Here is an 8213-nt window from a genome sequence, read left to right as displayed (position 1 = left end):
GGAAAATACTCCAAAAGTGTAATTCCCTGCAAAAGTCAACCAATTCTACAAAAACACTAGAAAACAAAATTAGTAATAAAAGTGGCTCTAAAGAGCCAAAAACACTACTAATTATGACCAAGGGACGGGGGTAAAATACTATATAAAATAGACACATCAAACTCCCCCAAGCCAAACCTTTGCTTGTCCCTAAGCAAAGATCTCATCAATGAATCAATAAATATGCTTCACCCCAAAAGTAAAAATCAAGCACAAACGATTCAGGGTAAATCAAATAAACATGCTTCAAAATCAACCAATCAAATCTATCAAATTGCCAATCTTTCCTAACAATTGTCAAACAGAGCAAACCACAAGAGCATATAGAATTCAAGACTAGTGCTCACGCACTCAACTCTCATTTTTGTGGCGAGTAAAAGATGTACTCGATCGCTCTCCAACCAACCCCTTTATGTGAATAATGTCTTCCCAACTCACACCCTCGTGTGTATAAAACAATGAACGCTCAATCCTACTAGTCGACTCGAAATATGTCAAATCATAACTTGCATTGATAAACAACACTTTCACATTCATACAATTCTATGCACAAAGGTAGGAATCATTTGGGAACAAGTGACAGAAAAGCTATGCTTAAGGGAGCAAATCCTAATAAAGCCCATGATCAAAATAAATAATGATCAACATCTCCTACATAACCAACTCTAACATCAACCAAATATACTCCAATCATAATAAACAATCCCAACTCTTACAATTTCACTCATAAAAATATAATAGTAAAGAAATGGAGTGAATAAACAAACTTTATTTCCAAACTTGAATTTTTCATTGAAGTTCTTATTATTTTTTTTTATCAACCTCCAACTAGAACATTTGAACATTGAACATTTTTTCTTCTTTTTTTTTTCCTATTGAAGTTCACTTTTTTTTTCTTGAACTTCTCTCTTTTTTTTCATAGCATCATGCTTTATTTTTCCAAGAAAATATAACACTCAAACTCATCAAAAATAAACATGATAAAAAACAAAACTACTTCTCAAAAACCCACCCAAATTGTGCAAATAATAAGCACACTACAAACTCCCTCACCTCACTCACTAATAGCTCCCCCAAGCCAAGCTTGGGACTAGTAACCAATGGGGCAAAATAGGCTTGTAATGTGGCTAATAAAACAACAAAAAGTAAAGGCAACAACATGGGTAGCAAGAAGGGAACAAATGTATCTACAATCATCTGGAGGCTACCTAAAAGAATGAACTACTTCGTCCTCCTCAATGTGCATAATAATGAATCATATAAATATTACTAATAGTTTCAAACCAATACTCAAATTCATTGACGTACCAGGAACTGACACACATTCCTAATCAAATCAACTAGTCAAGCACTATATTCACAAGTAGTTGGAAAAAATTGACGCATGTTTAGGTTTCAAGGCAATCAAACATCAAATCATGATCAACTAATCCGCAATGCTTATCATCATATACCAAGAATCAAAACAATTTCTAAAGTAAGGGGCACAGGGAAGCATGATTTACAATTCATTGGAACGTATTTTTGGATTTTTTTATTTTTCAATTTTTTTTTGTATTTTTCATATATAAGAAAGCAATAAAACTAACCTAGAAAGCAATAAATCTAACCTAAGAAAACACACCAAAAATAAAAGAAAAGAGAAAAAGAAAGATACCAAATCCAAAATCTCCCCCAAGCCAGAATCAGACAATGTCCTCATTGGCTCGGGAACTAGCCCAACATAGCTAGTCCTGATCATCCTCATCCATGTGGATGAATCCTGCACCTCCACTGCCATCTGCACCACCTGCACCAGAAGAGCTGCCACCAAAATAATCAGCATGAAACTCCCCCCCGCCGGTCCCCCGAAAGGAATGTCTTGGCCGTACCCATGAAAGGAAGAATAGTCAGTGTAAATACCATGGGCAGTGGGATCCCTATCGTATCCCTAGGGTGGAGGCTGAAACCAGTCAGGGTGAATAGCGTCGTCGGGAATGTTGCCCCGACGAGCATAATCATCGTACATTGGGTAAAGAGCTCTACCCTGGTTCCTCTCTAGGTACCCTAACCTCTGGTCTATGGAGCCTACCATCCTCCTAAGGTCAGTATGGGAATGCTCGATACGTCTTAAGGCATGACCTATACTCTGAAGGTCCCAAACTGGGTCAGAGTCAACATGAGTGATGGAGTGGGACATGCGAGATGGAGAGAATGCCACCTCGGGCTGAGGCTGGGGTGGTGGAACTGGTGGTGGTGGTGCTTGCCCCCTAGCGTTGGCAACTAAAACATCATTTGTGTAGGACGGTTGCCCTGGGGGAAAGGCGGTCAAGTCAGGACTGGGTAAGGGAAAAATGGGCAAAGGTTGCTCGATCCCAGTCCTAATACACCAGTGGGGTGTCTGCTCACCATCCGATCGTACCCAACCCAACTCCTCTAGGTACCTAGTGGTCATGTAGGTGTCAGGTCCACAGTTGGTCATCTGGTGGGGTCTAGCCTCTACAAAACCGGCCTTCTTAATAGCTATCCTGGTGATAAGGCCGCCTAGACGGATAGGGGTAGTAGCGGTGTTACTAGCCGTAGCATGCCTAGCTAAGTGATAGATGATATACCTAGCTATGTTAAGCTTCCCGAATCCGAACACATAATGACCAATAACAGCAAGTTCATTGGTCTGACAGTTATAGGGCTCGTTCCTACCTAAAAAGCTAACACCAGCAAATCGTTGCCAAACTTTAGGAACGGGATGATGGATTGGTTTAGCACTAGCATGTTGGGCGTTAGGCGCCGGAAAACTAGTCAAGGCAGTATAAATGTCATCCATTTTGTATTCAGCATGCCATTGGTGAGGCAAATCAGGTTCCAAATCAAACAATTTACAAAAATCAACAAAAGTTAAAGTAATATTTCTATTATTTAACCTAAAAATTAATTTTGGCCCATTTTTATGGCTATAAACATGCAAAGAGGAAAGAAATTCACAGGTTAATTCACGATAAGTGGAATAATGCATATCAAAGAATTTCCTCATACCAATATCGTTCAAAAATCTCCTAACATAATCATATAAACCTAATGCTTCTAAAGTAGGGCGGTGTAACCACCGTGAAGGAATTACCTCACGCCCGTAGAGTTGCTCAAGCTTTTCCTTCTGTTCTAGGGTTGCTATTTTGATCGTCGGCCAATGCGGTAGTTGCAACGCCGGGTCATATTGCTGACTTGAACTTGAGCTTCCCCCTAGAAGTGTTCTTGCCCTCTTTGCCGCCATTTTTGATATTTTTTTTGAAAATGGGTCTAGAAATTATTTGATTGGAACTTAAAGATTTTGGTGTAGAAATGTAGAGGATGAAGAGGAGATCAAAAATATGTAAAAAGTTTTGGATTTGGGTAAGAAATGAAGAAGAAATCTTAGAGAGAAGGTAGAGAGAATTTGAGTTTTAGAGAGAGAAAGTAATGGAGGAGAGAAGAAATGAAGGAAGAAAGAAGAAAAGGGGGCGGACGACCTCGCGCCCGGTCGGGCGGTATGTCACCCGGTTGGGCGGTATGTCACCCGGTCGGGCGATCTGGATTTTTCAACTCAATTAGTTCTCGCTCCCGATCGGGTGGTATGTCGCCCGGTCGGGCGATCTAAGCCCGAATTTCCTTCAGCTCTCGCACCCAGTCGGGCGCCCTTTGCCCGGTCGGGCGATCTAACGCTCAAAAACTGATGGTCTCTCGCGCCCAGTTGGGCGGCTTTCGCCCGGTCGGGCGATCTGATGAGATAATTTTCGCCTCTTCTCGCGCCCGGTCGGGCGAGATTCGCCCGGTCGAGCGGACAATTTAGTCCATATACGACGAGTTTCGTGCTCGGTCGGGCGCCCATCGCCCGGTCGGGCGATCTTACTTGATTTTGAAGCCTTGCTCTCGCGCCCGATCGGGCGAGCTTCGCCTGGTCGGGCCCGAGGCTAAATTGTCGAATTTTTATTTTCTTCTTTTCTCCAAAATTTGGCTAACTCTTTTCCTTAAAACCTGTACAAACACTCATAAAACTCATTAAATTCCTCATCTCCCCTCTCATAAGAAAAAAGGAAAGAAAAACTAGTCTAAAAAGCTTTAAAAATACGGGTGGCCTCCCGCAAAGCGCTGGATTATCTAGGTCCCGCACGACCTTCTTAACAAGTATAATAACTAGGACCCTTGGCCTAATGCTTGATCGGGCGGTTTCTCACCCGGTCTAGCGGTGTTTAGGCTACGACGCGGCTTCATGACATACCCTGTGGGACGCCAATTCACTTTGTCTGGTGGATCCTCCTTGACTTGAATTGGGGGTTCTTCAATGCTACGCACCAAAATCCTTCTTTGATTGATGTTTGCTTCAAATTGTCTTTGCATTCAACACTTGCAACTCGATCTGGCGGAACACTTACCGTAGGCTCAATTTGTACAACTTACTTGATCGGCTCCACCTTTTCATCCTCGAAACCAAGACCAACAGTGTAAAGTGCTCTTTCTATTGCATCGACTTCCTTCTGCCATTTGTCTATCTCATTTGAAAGGGATGCAACACAAGATACCGCCTCCAAGGGATCTTTTCAAGAGCTTGGGGCTTGTTAGAATAATTCTCAACCACATTAACACTAAAACATTTCTCCTCAGTCATGGAGCTTTTAGGAATATTATTAAGATTAAAAATAACTTTATCATACCCTACTAATAGCGTTAACTTACCACTTCTCACATCTATGATTGCTCCTGCAGTGTTGAGGAATGGTCTACCCAAAATAATTGGGGTTTGCACATCCTCAGCCATATCAAGAACAACAAAATCAACAGGTATATAAAATTTACCTACTCTAACGGGGACATCCTCTAAAACACCTAAAGGGTATTTGAAAGAACGGTCGACCATTTGTAGAGTAATATTAGTAGATTTTAATTTACCCATATTCAACTTGGAACACACAGATAATGGCATGACACTAACGCTAGCACCCAAATCACACAATGCATTAGCAATCATTAGATTGCCTATATGACAAGGGATAGAAAAACTACCCGGATCTTTTAATTTAGGTGGAGACTTATTTTGAAGTACGACACTACACTCTGCAGTGAAAGCTACTGTCTCAACCTCACTAATAGACCTTTTTCTTGTTAATATTTCTTTCATAAATTTTGCATACGAAGGAATTTGTGTGATTAATTCCGTGAAGGGGACTGTTACCTTCAAATCTTTTACCATCTCCAGGAACTTACCAAACTGCTTATCCAAGTTTGTCTTCAATTGACGATTGGGGAATGGAAGTTTGATAATTGGCTTTGGAGCATTATTGCTCTTTTCTGGAGTAGCCTTCTTCTCTGGAGTCGTACCCTGCAATGTAGAATTAGATATGTTAGTATTATCCTTTAGCCCTGCAGGGCTATTAACTACATTGTTTGGTTTAATGGAATCAAGATTAGCATTATTTAATAAAACAGGTTCATCAACTCTGGGCATAAGGGGCCCTTCATAGTTTGAACCACTCCTTAGAGTAATTGCATATGCTTGATCCGTAGGCCTGGTCGGCTGTGCCGGCAGAGCTCCCTGCTGGCGGGCTTGTAGATTAGCGGAAAGTTGCGCAATCTGATCATCTATAATTTTGTTATGCGCTAGAATTTGATCAATTTGCGCATCTCTACTCTCCATGTGCTTCTGCATATTAACCAACGTTGCTTTAATTTCCATCAAAGAAGGGTCGGAAGAAGAGGAGGGTTGTTGTGGTTGGTTCTTCTGGCCAGCATTGGGATGATAATATTTCTGCTGCTGTTGTTGTGGCGCCTGTGGTTCTTGTGGTGGTGGATTTTGAACATTGGTACTCCGGTAGGAAAGGTACGGATGATTCCGATACCTAGGATTGTAGGTGTTGGAGTATGGGTTATTCTGCCTATAAGCTTGAAAGGCATTAACTTGCTCCACGGAACTCCTGCAATCTTGTTCCCAATGACCTATAATACAACAATTTTCACAGAAAGCCTCATTAGAATTATTAATTGCAAAAACATTAGCTACATTAGCAGTGCTAAGATTATCTAATTTTTGGCATATAGAGGTCAGCTGAGCTTGCAAAAAGGATACAGAGTCGACGCTATGCTTCCCCTTGTTAGCAAATCCTCTAGGATTCCCATGTTGGGAATTGTGTATCTCCATATCTTCAATAACCTGACCTGCATCATCAACATTAAGATTCATAAATCTCCCACTAGCTGCAGAATCTAAAATTATTCTAGAAGAATTTCCAATGCCATTGTAAAAGGCTTGGATTAACTGCCATTGTGCTAAATTATGGTGGGGGCATTCTCTTTGTAGGTCCTTGAACCTCTCCCAAACCTCATATAAAGATTCATCGGCTTCTTGGGCAAAGTTCTGAATCGCATTCCGTAGTACGGCTGTTCTCTCTGCAGGATAATACTTGTTATAAAAATTCAAAACAAGAGTTTCCCAGTCAGTTATACCAAGTGCAGTTCTATTTAAGCCATTAAACCACAATTTAGCTTTTCCAGTTAAAGAAAAGGGAAAGAGAATCTCCCTGATTTGGTCTTGAGTGACCCCGGCTTGCCTGATGGTATTATAATATTGACAATAGTCGGCAATGTGAAGATTTGGGTCTTCACCCTTGGCTCCACTGAATTGTTTCCTCTCTATCATCGTTATAAATTGAGGTTTAATTTCGAATTGAACCCCATCAAGAGCCGGAGTAGGGGTGAGATGTGGAAAATCTGTAAGCTTTGGTTGTGAGTAATCACTAAGCTTTTTTGGAACCGCCATCTCTGATTCTGCGTCTGATGATACCTCTGAATTGCTAGAACCAGTTGGAGGATCGCGGTGATTATTATTATTATCACCAGAATCCGCCAGGATTTGCTTGTAGAGATTTTTCTGTCTATGGAAGGAACATTCGATCTCAGGATCGAATGGGATGTACCCTGATCTGGATCACCTGGGCATAAATAAAAAAAACTAAAAGCAAATATGAGATTTGCCTCAGAGAACCAACGTTCTCTGAGACAAAAAAGGAAAATAACCTAGACTACAAAAATAATTAGAAATAAAAATAAAACCGTTTTCCCGGCAACAACGCCAAATTTTGACAGGGTAAAGTCGTATAACCTAATAAAAAATAATTACCTAAGTCCTCTAACTAAAGTAGATAGGGAAGTAGGGTCGAACTCCACAGGAAAACAAGTCTTTCTACTCCTAATTAATTATTATAATCTAAATTATCTAAGTAACCAATATTTATAATTGAATAATAAACTAAACTACGGAGATCAAGAATAAGGAGAAAATAATATATAAAAGGATCTAGGGCATAGGTTCACCAATAAATAATATTCCAGGGTAGAATATAATAATCATTCATAAATGCATACATCAATCAGATTATAAAGGGCTTTCTCTACGTATTATAATCACACAATTAATTTACCGGTATTAAATCTCATCTTTCGAATCTCGACCTAACCATTTATAAATTAACCTGCCTATTGAAACTAGACCTAAACATCAATTATATCTCATATGTCGAATCTCGAATCAATATTGTCAAACTCATGCATAAAAGATCAGGCCTAATCTAGTCACAAAGCATTAAATCAATTAATAGGAAATTAATCTAGCATTGATAATTAACAACAATAAATTACCCCTTCATATTATTTATGGATCCCCATAAACCCTAGAAAAAGAACTACTCACACATAATAGAAACTAAACTAATCAAAGCAATAATGCAAGACATAATCAAAGGAATAAAGTAAATAACTAAGATTAAGAGAAGAGAAATAGTTACCAAACAAATGTGGAATTAAGAATGGATTAAGAATAAAAGTATATGAGAGAGAAAATCTAAGGAAACAATTAAGAGAGTAAAGAAATAGAGAGATAGATAGATCCTAAAAACGTATTACGGAGGAGTATTTATACTCCGTACAAAACCTAAACTAAAACAAACTAAAACGACGCTAATCGTCTCCTAATAAATACACGCGCCCGATCGGGCGCGCCTTTTTGCTCCAATGTTGAATCTCGCGCCCGGCCGGGCGCGTCACCGGGCGCCGACCTTAGCTTCTCCTGCCCGGCCGGGCACGCCTCCGAGCGCCAGCCTTTTTGGCCGGGCGGCTCTCTTGGGCCACTAATTGGACTACGATTGGGCTCCAATTCTTCGGGCCAATCTGGG

General features: G+C 40.3%; 1 non-coding gene across 1 annotated transcript; it reads left to right on the top strand.

The window, feature by feature from the left end:
* The first annotated feature begins 6314 nt into the window (after window positions 1-6314).
* LOC145637559 (small nucleolar RNA R71) lies at window positions 6315-6421 on the top strand. Its single transcript, XR_014114330.1, has one exon. It is a non-coding gene; the product is annotated as a small nucleolar RNA R71 (small nucleolar RNA).
* The last annotated feature ends 1792 nt before the right edge of the window (window positions 6422-8213 follow it).

This window comes from Chenopodium album, chromosome 6 (assembly GCF_948465745.1).
Source record: "Chenopodium album chromosome 6, dcCheAlbu1.1, whole genome shotgun sequence".
Taxonomy (NCBI): Eukaryota; Viridiplantae; Streptophyta; class Magnoliopsida; order Caryophyllales; family Amaranthaceae; genus Chenopodium; species Chenopodium album.
The sequence above is the reverse complement of the archived record's forward strand: the minus strand, read 5'-3'. Positions and strand labels throughout refer to the sequence as shown.